At 46.5% G+C, this 13,819-nt stretch overlaps 2 protein-coding genes across 9 annotated transcripts in view; one reads left to right on the forward strand and one right to left on the reverse strand.

Moving 5' to 3' along the window:
- Positions 1–7,651, reverse strand: part of slf1 (SMC5/6 complex localization factor 1) — a 66,802-nt gene extending 59,151 nt beyond the window's left edge. The window contains exon 1 of one of the 2 annotated variants that reach the window (XM_080189119.1): positions 7,543–7,651. The gene's annotated coding sequence lies outside the window, so the exon portion shown is untranslated. The remainder of the gene's footprint in view (positions 1–7,542) is intronic. The other variant, XM_080189118.1, reaches the window with a different exon arrangement.
- A 258-nt stretch (positions 7,652–7,909) lies between these two features.
- Positions 7,910–13,819, forward strand: part of kiaa0825 (KIAA0825 ortholog) — a 424,011-nt gene continuing 418,101 nt past the window's right edge. For 5 of the 7 annotated variants that reach the window (XR_013886683.1, XM_080189112.1, XM_080189116.1 and 2 more), the window contains exon 1: positions 7,912–8,013. The gene's annotated coding sequence lies outside the window, so the exon portion shown is untranslated. Of the gene's footprint in view, positions 8,014–13,819 lie in introns of all 7 variants that reach the window. The other 2 variants (XM_080189117.1, XM_080189114.1) reach the window with 2 other exon arrangements.

Below are 13,819 nucleotides of genomic sequence, written 5' to 3' on the forward strand. Positions count from 1 at the left end.
ATGCCCAACAGAAGAAGGTGGAAAAGAGAATGTCCGGGGTGCGTGGGGTCCTTGCTTATGCTGGCTTTTTTCCTGAGGCAGCAGCAAGTGTAGACAGAGTAAATGGATTGGAGTTTGGTTCGCACGATGGCTGGGCTTCATTCATGACCCTTTGCTTTTTTTTTGCAGTCTTGGACAGAGCAGGAGCCATACCAAGCTGTGATACAACCACAAAAAATGCTTTCTATGGTGCATCTGTAAAAGTTGGGGAGAGCCACAGCAGACATGCCAAATTTCCTTAGCTCCTGAGAAAGCAGAGGTGATGGTGGGCTTTAACTTTTGGCATTGATGTGGAGGGTCCAGGACAGATTTTTGATAATCTGGACACTAGAAACTTGAAGCTCTCGCTCACTGCCACTTCATTCCCATTGATGTAGGCAGAGGTATGTCCTCCACACGCTTCCTGAAGTCGATGACCATCTCCTTCATTTTACTGACATTAAGGCAGAGACGGTTGTCGTCGCACCAATTCACCAGATTCTCTCTCTCTTATCATTGTTTGAGATCTGACCCACTACAGTGGTGTCATCAGCAAATTTAAAAAGAGAGTTGGAGGGGAATTTGGCCAAACAGTCATAGGTGTAAGTGGTAGAGCCATTCAGAATATTACAGATCTAGATGTACGGATCCACAGTTGCCTAAAGGTGGCAGCTCAGGTGGACAAGGTGGTCAAGAAGGCATACCACATGCTGGCCTTCATCAGTCAGGGCATCGAGTATAGGAATTGGAAAATCATGTTGTACTATATAAGACTTTAGTTAGGCTGCATTTGGAGTATTGTCTACAATTCTGACGGCTATGCTACTGGAATTATGTTGATGCATTGGAAAGGTGCAGAAGAGATTTACCAGGATGTTGTCTGGTTGTGAGGATATGGACTACGAAGAAAGGTTGAACAAACTTGGATTGTTTTCATTGGAATGTCAAAGGATGAGCAGTGACCTGATAGAGGTAATGCATTTTGGAAGGTTCAGTACAGATAGGAAATACACAGTAAATGGCAGAACCCTCCAGAGTATTGATAGGCAAAGGAATCTGGGTTACAGATACACAGATCACTGAAAGTGGCAACGCAGGTGGAGAAGGTAGTCAAGAAGGCATACGGCATGCTTGCCTTCATCAGCCGGGGCACTGAATTTAAAAGTTGGCAAGTCATGTTGTAACTTTATAGAACATTAGTTAGGCCGCACTTGAAATAGTGTTCAATTATGGTCGCCACACTACTTGAAAGATGTGGAGGTTTTGAAGAGAGCACAGAAAAGATTTACCAGGATGTTGCCTGGTATGGAGGGCATTAACTATGAGGAGAGGTTAGAGAAACTTTTTGTTCTCACTGAAATGATAGAGGTTGAGGGGCAATTTGATAGACGTTTACAAGATTATGAGGGACATGGACAGAGTGGGTAATCAGGAGCTTTTTCTCAGGGTGGAAGAGTCAATTACCAAGGGGCATAGGTTTAAGGTGCATGGGGCAAAGTTTAAAGGAAATGTGTGAGGCACGTTTTTTTCCCCCCACACAGAGGATGGCGAGTGCCTGGAACTCACTGCCATAGTGGTTATGGAACAGATACAATAGTGACATTTAAAAGGCATCTGGACAAATAATGAATACGATGGGAATAGAAGGATATGGTCCCCAGATGGGTAGGTGGTTTTCGTTCAGTCAGGCAGCATGATCGGTGCAGGCTGAGAGGGCCGAAAGGCCTGTTCCTGTGCTATAATTTTTCTTTGTTCTTTTCACACGATTATGACAAGCTTGGATAAAGTGGATAGTCAGTTTTTTCCCCAGGGTCAAAGAGTTAATTACTCAAGGGCATAGGTCGAGAGTGATGCAAGGGGCAAGTTTTTCCACAGAGGGTGGTGAATGCCTGGAACATGCTGCCGGAGGAGGAGGTGGAAGTAGATTCAATAACATTAAAAGGCACTCGGATAGGCACATGAATAAGCAGGGAATAGAAGGATATGGACCATGTAGAGGCAAGAAAATATTAGAGGAATCCATATTGGCACAGACTTGGTGGGCTGAAGGGCCTATTCCTGTACTGTACTGTTCCTTGTGTACAAGGAGTGTAGTAAGAGGCTGAGGACACCACCTTGCCAGGCACCGGTGTTGAGCATAATCATGAGGACGTTGCTGCCTATCCTTTCTGATTGCAGTCTATGGGTTAGGAAGTCTAGGATCTAATCGCAGAGACAGGAGCCAAGCCCTAGGCCAAAGAGTTTGGAGATGAGTTTTGTTGGAATAATTGTGTTGAAGACTGAGCTGTAGTCAATAAATAGGAATCCGACATGTGTCTTCTTTATCCATATGCTTCAGGGTTGAGTGTAGGGCCAGGGAGATGGCGGCTGCTTTGGGCTTGTTGAGGCGACGGGTGAACTGTATAACTAGAACCATCTCTAAGACTTTAAAGTAATGCAGATGAGGGTGGAGAGTACTGGTATAGGTCAAGAAAAACTTAGAGATCCAAAAAGAAAAGTCAAGAATATGAACAGAGTAGTGATTTGTGAAAGGACAAGCAGTATGGAAAAGGGACAAGAAGTTAACAGTGATAAAATCCTCAAACAAGCTCCAAGCAGAGAACAGCAATAAGAAAATAAAATTAAAGACCATGTGAATAAGCGAAACACCTGCAAAAAAAAAACACAAATAGTGGCACAAATGACAATAAATGGTTTAGATAATCTAAACAGAAGTATGGGTATAATGTAATCAAAATTAGGAAATGAATATTACAGGATACACAATGACCCAGATCTTCCAATCCTTGGATAGTCAAAGACCTTTTTTAAGATGGGTGTTGCTGGCTGGACCAGCATTTATTGCCCATCCCTAACTGCCTTCCATTTCAGAGGGCACTCGAAAGTCAACATTGCCGTAGATCTGCAATCATATGCAAGCCAGACCAGATAAGGATGGCAGCAATGCTTCCCAAAAGGACATTAGTGAACCAGTAACTGGTGAGTGTTATTGTTTCCCCCCCCATGCTAGCTAACTTAATGCCTAATTAAAACAATATTGTTAGAAAGACATAGCAGGGACGGTGTTGTACCACGATTACAACACGCAAAAATAATCAATAGTGGCTTCACGGCCATCATTAGAATTTTAATTTGAGATTTTGATTGAAATCCAATTTCATCATTGGTCATAGTGGGATTTGAATTTGGATCCCCAGATCTTGACCTGGGTCTCTGGATTACTAGTCTAGTGACAATACCACCACTCCCTTGACATATCCAACAGAGTCTAACAGATGTCCCAATGCAAGAAGCAATGGAATTTGCCTGGGAAGTTTGAACTTCTAGGGAACGCTCATTTCCTGAAAACCCACCAACTCCTCCGCTTTCTCAGGAGACTAAAGAAATTTGACATGTCTGCTACAACTCTCATCAACTTCTGAAGATACATTAGAGAAAATATTCTTTCTGGTTGTATCACAGTGTGGTATCACTCCTACTCTGTCCAAGACTGCAAGAAATTACAAAGGGTCGCGAATGAAATCCAGTCTATCACTCAAATCAGCCTCCTAACTATTGACAATGTCTGCACTTCCTGCTGCCTTGGAAAAGCAGCCAGCATAATCAAGGACTCCGCGCAGCCAGCACATGCCCGTTTCCACTTTTTCTGTTGGGAAAAAGACACCAAAGTCTGAGATCATGTACCAACCGAGTCAAAGACAGCTTCTTTCAGCTGCCTGGCTCTTGAATGGACCTACCTCGCATTAAGTTGATCTTTCCCTGCACCCCAGCTATGACTGTAACACTATATTCTGCACTCTCTCCTTCTCTATGTATGGTATGCTTTGTCTGTATATTGTATAAAAGAGACAATATTTTTTACTGTATACTAATCCATGTGATAATAATAAATCAAATTAAATCCTGGGACCCTTCCAACTTGCTTGAAAATGTTACCTAGGAATTGTTAGACAGAAAAAAAACCATGACCAGCTCTCGGGTAACTGCACGATTTACTCTAACCACCTTCCCTTTTTACCGCACTCACTTAAACCCTCCAATTGATGAACTGACTAGCCCCCAAACCAGACACAAACTCCAGAAGATGTACGGATTAGGTTGATTGGCCGTGCTAAATTGATCTCTACTGTCAGGGGATTAGCAGAGTGAATATGTGGGATTACGGGAATAGGACCAGGGTGCGATTGCGGTCGGTGCAAACGAGATGGGCTGAATGGCTTCCTCGTGCACTGTAGGGGTTCTATGAACTCCAGTGCCCAACAACAACTAAAGACCCAACTCCTCCTCCTCCTCATCCAGCCAGCACCCACCCTGATAATCCCTCCTCCATACCCAAATACACTTCCCCGAGTATAGCAACTAATATAAATAGGAGGCATGGTTTAGATGTGCAGATTCTCTGCGTTGCTCCTTACAAGATTTGCTGCATTGAGTTGATTGTGAAGGATCCTCTACTGGAAGATTGCTCAGAAAAGTTGGAGGAATACAAGTATGCAGTTTTTGATTGATCAGGGCCAGAAAAAGGGTTTCCAATCCCAGTGAGATCTATGTTAACATTTCAAAGAGATGGATAGATAGCCAGAAAAGGAAAATGAGTAGCCCTGATTGTAAAGGACATTATTGAGAAAGGAACTTGGTTCAGAAGATCAGGAAGCAGAATTATGAGTGGAGAATAGCAAGGGTCAGAAAGCACGGGTGGGTGTACTTCTAGGCCCCCAATGAGTAGCTGCAGTGCTACAATAAATTATTAGAACTTGCAACAAAGGAAATGTAATAAATTGAGAGGGACGTTAATCTTCATGTAAACATGATCAAATTGGCAAAGGTGTGTTTGTAGAATGCTAATTATTTTAGGAACATAAAAACAAGAGTAGGCCATTCAGTGCATCAAGCCCACTCTACCTTTCAACACGATGGCTGATCAGGCACTTCTATCTCTTTTACAGACACGCACGCTAATCTATCTCTACCATAAACATATTCAATGACTGAGCTTCCACAGCCCTCTGAGGTAAAGAATTCCAAAGATTCACAACATTCTCATCATAAATCGGTCCTAAGTGGCATTTGAAATTGGGCCCCTTGGTTCGTGAATCCATAACCAAGGGACACATTTTACCTGCATCAACCCTGTTTACTCCTTCCAGTATTTTGTAGATTTCAATGAGATAATATCTCATTCTATGAGACTCAAGAGAATAGAAGGTCCAGTGTGCCCAAACTCTCTTCAAATGACAGTCCCGCCATCACTGAACAAGTCTGGTGAACTTCATTGCACTCCCCCTATGCCAATAACATTTTTTGAAGTTAGGGGACCAAAACTATACACACTACTCCAGGTATGGTTTAACCAAGCTTCTGTACAATTAAAGCAAGGATTGACTACTCCTGCGCTCAAACCCTTTTGCGATAATGACTAACATTCAATTAGCTTTCCCAATAGCTTGCTGCACCTGCATGTCAGCTTTTAGTGACTTATGGACAAGGACACACAATTACACCTCCTAATTTATAACCATTTAGAAGATATTCTGAACATCTCTTCCTTCTACCAAAGTGGATTACCTCACATTTTTCCACGTTACATCTGCCATTTCTTGCCCACACACACGTCTGTTCAAATAATCCTGTAGCTGTTCGCTAACATCCTTCAGGGAAGAAAATCTGCTGTACTGAACTACATGTGACTCCAGGGCCACAGGTTTGTTCTGAAATTACCCAGCACGCCACTCAGTTCAAAGGCAATTTGGAATGGGCAATAAACTGTCACAGCCAGAGATAACCACATACCACAGAATCACATAATCCCTACAGCGTAGAAGGCACATTCAGCCCATCCAGTCTGCACCAACTTTCAACATAGTATCTTACCCAGGCCCAGCCCCAACCCTATAACCCCACACATTTACTCCAGAAATCCCCCAAACCTATACATCTTTAAATACTAAGCAGACAATTTAGCATGGCCAATCCACCTAATTTGCACACAAGAACATAAGAAATAGGAGCATGAGTAGGCCATCTAGCCCTTCGAGCCTGCCCCGCCATTCAATAAGATCATGGCTGATCTGAAGTGGATCAGTTCCACTTTCTCCCCATAACTCTTAATTCCCCTATCAGAAACCTACCTACCCATGACTTAAATATATTCAACAAGGTGGCCTCCACCACTTCAACGGGCAGAGAATTCCAGAGATTCACCACCCTTTGAGTGCAGAAGTTCCTCCTCAATTCTGATGTAAACTGTTCCCCCTCCCCCCTTATCTTGAGGTTGTGCCCTCTAGTCCTGCTATCCTTTCTAAGCGGGAAGAATCTCTCTACCTCTACCCTATCTAGCCCCTTCATTATCTTATACGTCTCTAAAAGATCCCCCCTCAGCCTTCTAAACTCCAATGAGTACAGACCCAGTCTATTTAGTCTCTCTTCATAGGCTAACCCCCTCATCTCCGGTATCAGTCTAGTGAACCTTCTCTGCACTCCCTCCAAGGCCGATATATCCTTGCGCAAGTGCGGTGACCAAAACTGCACCCAGCACTCCAGCTGCCGCCTCAGCAGTATCCTGTACAGTTGCAGCAAGACCTCCCTACTTTTATATTTTAATCCCCTCGCTATAAAAGCCAGCATTCCATTTGCCTTCTTGATCACCTGCTGCACCTACAGACTGGGTTTTTGCGACTCATGCACAAGGACCCCCAGGTCCCTCTGCACCGTAGCATGCTGCAGCTTTTCACCTTTTAAATAATAATCCCTCCTACTATTATTTCTGCCAAAGTGAATAACCTCACACTTGCTAACATTATACTCCATCTGCCAGGTCCTCACCCACTCGCTCAGCCTATCCAGATCTCTCTGCAGACTTTCCACACCCTCCACACAATTTGCTTTTCTGCTCATCTTCGTGTCATCAGCAAATTTCATCACCCTACACTTAGCCCCTTCCTCCAGATCATCTATATAAATAGTACATCTTTGGACTGTGGCAGGAAACTGGCACACCTAGGAAGCCCATGCAGACATGGGCAGAACATGCAAACTTCACACAAGGTTGGAATCAAACCTAGATCCCTGGTGTTGTGAGGAGCAGACTAACCACTAATAAATGAGTAAAACAAATTACATCTTCCTCACACAGTCCCACCCCCCAGCTTTGCATCATCTGTGAACTTGAAAGTATATAACGTGGTCCACATTTCCAAATCATTGATATATTGTGAATTGCTGCGGCCCCACGTACTAATCCCTATGGTACCCACACCCCACGGTACCCTTGGCATAAGGCTTCAACAGATGGAACTGTGGCGGGGTAAAGTCAGATAAGGTTCTACAGGTGGGAAAGGGCTCAGAAACTCATTATGGCACTCAATTGTAGCAACCAAGGTTGAAAGCAGCTTAAGTGAAACCTCCAATAAGGGAGTTCGTGACTGGGGAAACTCAGTGGGACAACTGAGAAGGCTTAAGAGACTACGCAAAGTGTCAGTGAAATGCAGACTCCCGGATGGATATGTATAAAGGTCTGGACACTACCTTTACAATGAACAAGCCGTCCTCATGTCAGGCGGTTACCTGATCTCTGTCCTGTGCTCGAAGGGAACGGTGGGCACGAACTGACTTGGATGAATTACTCAGGCCAAGCTCGCACTTAAACTCTGCACTGAGTCCTCGCGCCAAACTGCCAACGATTCCACTCGCCCCTCCCTCCCCTACACACTGGCGGCAGCGGCAGGAAAAAAACACATAGGAAAGGCAGTAGAGTAATTCATTCGACTCCAGTTAAATTCAAGCCACCGATAGTAATTCGATGTTATTTGTACGTTTCCACGAAATTTGCTTTTCGGACCAAATTAATCCCCTTCGCCCTCCACCCCTCCCTCAAGGTGGTACAGCCCAGTCACGTGCCATCCGGCCTTGAGGAGTGACGCTGTCTCTGGGTGACGCGGTTGTAAACAGGCTGTAGGAGCGGAGGCAGTGATTAACAGCAAGGTCGCCCCGTTTTATGTAAGTTTTAACTCAAGCGATCTCTATCGCCTTGTTCCTACCCCATTCCCCTCCCTTTCTATGCCGGTTTATCGCGAACCCTCTTCAGGAGTTGGTGTTGTGCCACAGTACTTGTGTGTCAGCAGCGGCACTTTGGGTGCTTGTGGGATATTAGTGTGATTATCTCCAAATACAAGCTCAGACCTGCAATACACAAACGGCGATTGCAGTTTTTTTTGTTATTTGCAAATAAACTGCGGAGAAGACACTTATAGCATACGTAACGTAGCAATGGGAGGACGCTACTACTTGTTCCCTGCGGGGCAGAAGCAAAGCAGTTTGATTTTGATTTGATTTATTATTGTCACGTGTACTGGGATACGATGAAAAGTATTGTTTCTCGCGAGCTGTTACAGACAAAACGTACCGTTCACAGCGTACGTAGGGGAGAGGGTGTATTTGATTTGATTTGTCATATGTATTAATATACAGTGAAAAGTATTTTTTGCGTGCTATAGACAAAACATATCGTACATAGGGAGGGAAAGGAGAGGGTGCAGAATGTAGTGTTACAGTCATTTTTAGTTGTAGAGCAATATCAATTAAATACAGGGTAGATCAATTCAAAAGTCTGATTACAGCAGGGAAGAAGCTGTTCTTGAGTCGGTTGGTACATGACCTAAGACTTTTGTATCTTTTTCCCAAGTTTGGGGTGCGTGGGGTCCTTAATTATGCTGGCTGCTTTTCTGAGGCATCAGGAAGTGTAGACAGAGTCAGTGGATGGGAGGCTGGTTTGCATGATGGACTGGGCTCCGTTCATGACCCTTTGTAGGCTGTTGCGGTCTTGGACAGAGCAGGAGCCATACCAAGCTGTGATACAACCAGGTGTATCTTTAGAAGCTGGTGAGAGTCGTAGCAGACTTGCCAAATAAGAACATAAGAAATAGGAGCAGGAGTAGGCCATCTAGCCCTTCGAGCCTGCCCCGCCATTCAATAAGATCATGGCTGATCTGTTGTGGCTCAGTTCCACATTCCCACCCTCTCCCCATAACCCTTAATCCCCTCGCTTATCAAAAACCCATCAACCCCCGTCTTAAAAATATTTAGCGAGGCAGCCTCCACCACCTCAACGGGCAGAGAATTCCAGAGATTCACCACTCTTTGAATGAAGAAGTTCCTCCTCAACTCTGTTCTAAACCGCCCCCCCCCTTTATCTTGAGGCTGTGCCCCCTAGTCCTACTGTCCTTTCTGAGCAGGAAGAGCCTCTCCACCTCGATCCTATCCATCCCATTCATCATCATATATGTCTCAATGAGATCTCCCCTCATTCTTCTAAACTCTAACGAGTACAAGCCTAGTTTATTCAGCCTCTCCTCATAGCTCAACCCCTTCAACTCCGGTATCAGCCTAGTAAACCTCCTCTGCACTCCCTCCAAGGCCAAAATATCCTTGCGTAAGTGTGGCGACCAAAACTGCACACAGTACTCCAGCTGCGGCCTCACCAATGCCCTATACAGCTGCAGCAAGATCTCCCTACTTTTATATTCAATCCCCCTCACTATGAAGGCCAGCATCCCATTCGCCTTCCTGACCACCTGCAGGCTGGGTTTTTGTGACTCATGCACAAGGACCCCGAGGTCCCTCTGCACCGTCGCCTGCTGCAGTTTTTCGCCACGTAAGTGATAGTCCTTCCTACCATTCTTCCTACCAAAGTGGACCACCTCACACTTGCCAACATTAAATTCCATTTGCCATTTCCTGGCCCATTCGCCCAGCCTATCTAGATCATTCTGCAGACTCTCCACACCCTCCGCGCAATTTGCCGTTCCATCAATCTTGGTGTCATCAGCAAATTTTGACACCATACACTTGGTTCCCTCCTCCAGATCATCTATATAAATGGTAAATAGCTGAGGCCCCAGCACCGACCCCTGGGGCACTCCACTAGTTACCAACCGCCAATCCGAATAGCACCCATTAACCCCCACTCTCTACCTCCTATTTGACAACCAATCCTCTATCCACGCTAGCACCCTACCCCCAACTCCATGCCCCCTTACCTTCTGTAATAACCTCTTGTGAGGTACTTTGTCAAACGCCTTCTGAAAATCAAGAAAGACCACATCCACCAGCTCTCCTCTATCCACCGCCCTAGACACATCCTCATAGAACTCCAATAAATTTGTCAGACACGACTTCCCCTTAACGAAACCGTGCTGCGTCTGCTCTGTCAAGCAATTCCCCTCAAGATGCCTCGCTATTTCCTCCTTGATGACGGATTCTAACATTTTACCTGCAACAGACGTTAAACTAACCGGGCTATAATTCCCTGCCTTTTGCCTGGCACCTTTCTTGAACAACGGCGTAACATTAGCCGCTTTCCAATCTTCTGGCATTTCCCCGGAGTCCAGCAACGTCTGGAAAATAACCACCAAGGCATCCACTATCACCTCTGCCATTTCTTTCAGAATCCTCGGATGCATTCCATCCGGTCCTGGGGACTTGTCCACAATCAGTCCCTCCAGTCTGTCGAGCACCGCCTCTCTAGTAACAATAATGTCATTGAGACTCTCCAGTCCTACCACCTTTCCATCACTAACACACGGCAAATTATTCACGTCTTCCTCCATGAAGACCGAAACAAAAAAGTTATTCAAGACCTCAGCCATTTCCCCATCCCCTACCACTAAGTTCCCTCCTCTCATACTCTTAAGGGTCCAACGCTCACCCTAGCCAGCCTCTTCCTTTTTATATATGTATAAAAACTCTTGCTATCCTTTTTTATATTAAGCGCTAGCCCAGCTTCATAGTTTCTCCTACCCTTCTTTATCAACTTCTTTGTCAATCTTTGTTGACATTTAAACCTCTCCCAATCCTCTTCTCGCCCACTACTCTTAGCTACTCTAAACGCCTCCACTTTTAATTTAACACTTTCCTTCACCTCCTTCATTATCCACGGCTTATTACCTCTCCTCCTACAGTCCTTTTTAACCATCGGAATAAATTTCTGCTGAGCACCAAGAAAGATCTCCTTAAAGATCCTCCACTGCTCCTCAGCAGACCTACCTTCCAACGCGCTCCCCCAGTCAACATTCACCAATTCGTCTCTCGTCCTACCGTACTCCCCTCTGTTCAAACAAAGGATGCATGTCCGGGAACCCACTTTCTCCTCCTCCATCTGCACCAGAAACTCCTCCATACAATGATCACTCTCCCCAAGAGGATCCTTCACCACAAGGTCCCTAGTTCTACCTGCCTCATTACATAACACCAGATCCAAGATAGCTCGCTCCCTCATCGGCTCCAACACACACTGTTCAAGGAAACTATCCCGGCAGCATTCCAAGAACTCCTCCTCGAGCCCACCCCGTCCAACATGGGTCGACCAATCAATATGTAGATTGAAATCTCCCATAATTATGGCCATTCCATTCCTGCACGCCGCACTTATTTGTGCGTTAACAGCCCGCCCCACCTCTAGATCATTACTCGGGGGCCTATAGACGACACCCACCAGCGTCTTCCTCCCTTTGCTGTTCCTAATCTCCACCCACAACGATTCCACATTCTGCTCTTTGGTTCCTATATCATCCCTTGCTACCACCCTGATGCTGTCCTTAATCAGCAGAGCTACGCCCCCCTCTTTTTCCTCCCGCCTATCCTTCCTAAACACTTGATACCCCTGGACATTCAGCTCCCAGTCCCTGTCACCTTGCAGCCACGTCTCTGTAATGGCCACCAGATCATATCCATTTGTGCTGATCTGCGCCACCAGCTCATCCACTTTATTCCAAATGCTTCATGCATTCAGATAAAGTGCCTTCATCCCAGCCTTCACCTGGACCCTATTTGCCAGAACGCCACCAACCATACTCACGCCCCCTACTCCCTTTATTATTGGGACATCCTCGGCCTCTTCCCTTAGCTGTACCGTCTCCTTAACTTTAGACCCCGTAATGTCACCTACCCTCGCACCCTCCCCCCCCCCCAATTAGTTTAAAGCCCTGTCTACAGTCCTATTTACACGATTCACCAGGACTCTGGTCCCAGCACGGTTCAGACCAACCCCATCCCACCTGAACAGGTCCCACCTACCCCAATACTGATGCCAATGCCCCATAAATTCAAACCCATTCCTCCAACACCAATCCCTGAGCCACCCATTCACTTCCTTAATCTTATCAGCATTACGCCCGTCTGCACTCGGTTCAGGCAGTAGTCCAGAGATAACCACCTTGTCAGTTCTACTTTTTAATTCCATTCCCAGCTTTTCATACTCCCTCCCCAGATCCTCAGTTTGCATTTTGCCTACGTCGTTGGCACCCACGTGTACCACAACGGATTCTCACCCTCCCACTCCAGGTTCCTCTGCAGCCCAGATGCGACATCCTGGACCTGAGCACCAGGCAAACAACACACCCTTCTGTGCACTTTGTCATTGTGACAAAGGACAGTGTCAATACCCTTCACCCCACTATCCCCAATTACAACTATGTTCCTTTTCACCTTCTCTTTGCCTATGTCCTGCTCCATCACCACTGTGTGCAGTTTGCTCACCAACCTCACCTCCCTCGTTCTCGTCCAGACTGGAAGCAAGAACCTCAAATCTGTTATGCAGATTGAGAGGCTGAGGCATCCGCTCCCCACCCCCCTTCCTCCGCTCCCCACCCCCCTTCCTCCGCTCCCCACCCCCCTTCCTCCGCTCCCCACCCCCCTTCCTCCGCTCCCCACCCCCCTTCCTCCGCTCCCCACCCCCCTTCCTCCGCTCCCCACCCCCCTTCCTCCGCTCCCCACCCCCCTTCCTCCGCTCCCCACCCCCCTTCCTCCGCTCCCCACCCCCCTTCCTCCGCTCCCCACCCCCCTTCCTCCGCTCCCCACCCCCCTTCCTCCGCTCCCCACCCCCCTTCCTCCGTTCCCCACCCTCCTTCCTCCACTCAGCAGCCCCCTCTTGTTCCTGACCGTTAGAGTTGGCCTGTCTAGGCGGGGTGGATGTCACTTGCACCCCATTGACAATGGCACCCTCTCTCCCCCTGATGAGCCTCAGTGTCTGTAGCTCAGAGGCCAGCTCATCTACCTTGAGCTGGAGCTCCTCCAGCAACCTGCACTTACTGCAGACATGGTCACTGGGAAGGACCCTGGGGTCCACCAGCTCCCACATCATACAGAAACAACACATCACATGCCCCTCCACTATTCACTGTAGTAGTATTGAAAATTTCCACACGAACTTACCTGGCCTTTTTCTCCCCAGCCCTTTTGATCCTAAGCCCTAATAGCTCACTCTGCTTCCCACTCACTCCACTGCCCGCTCTGACGCTGCCCACTGTCTACACCAGGCGTCCTTTTAAACCTGGCACTGTTTTAAAGCCTGCTCCCCCACAACTCCCTGCAATCCACTCCCTTAGAATTCTTAAAGTGGTAAATACAAAAAGTGTCCTTAGCCTCCTGAGGAAGTAGAGATGTTGTTAAGTAAAGTTAGTTTTGATAAAGGCTTCCTAGCGTTTCAAATAGAATCACACCTAGAGTGAAACCCCTTATCCTCACATTGATGCCAAAATAGAAAAAGCTGTCGCGATCTAGTCGAGCTTCATAACATACCTTGGGGTTTCAGTAAATGCAAGTTCATCCAAAAATCTACTGCCCATATCCTAAAACACACCAAATTCTGTCCATCACCATTGCTGTGTTCCTATATTGTTCTATGTTTGTTCTTATCCTTATAGCACCTAATTTGCACCTGGTGGCACAGTAGTTAGCTGCCTCACAGCGCCAGGGACCTGGGTTCAATTCCCAGCTTGGGTCACTGTCTGTGCGGAGTCTGCACATT

Source organism: Carcharhinus amblyrhynchos, chromosome 5 (genome assembly GCF_965287045.1).
Source record: "Carcharhinus amblyrhynchos chromosome 5, sCarAmb.v2.hapA, whole genome shotgun sequence".
Taxonomy (NCBI): Eukaryota; Metazoa; Chordata; class Chondrichthyes; order Carcharhiniformes; family Carcharhinidae; genus Carcharhinus; species Carcharhinus amblyrhynchos.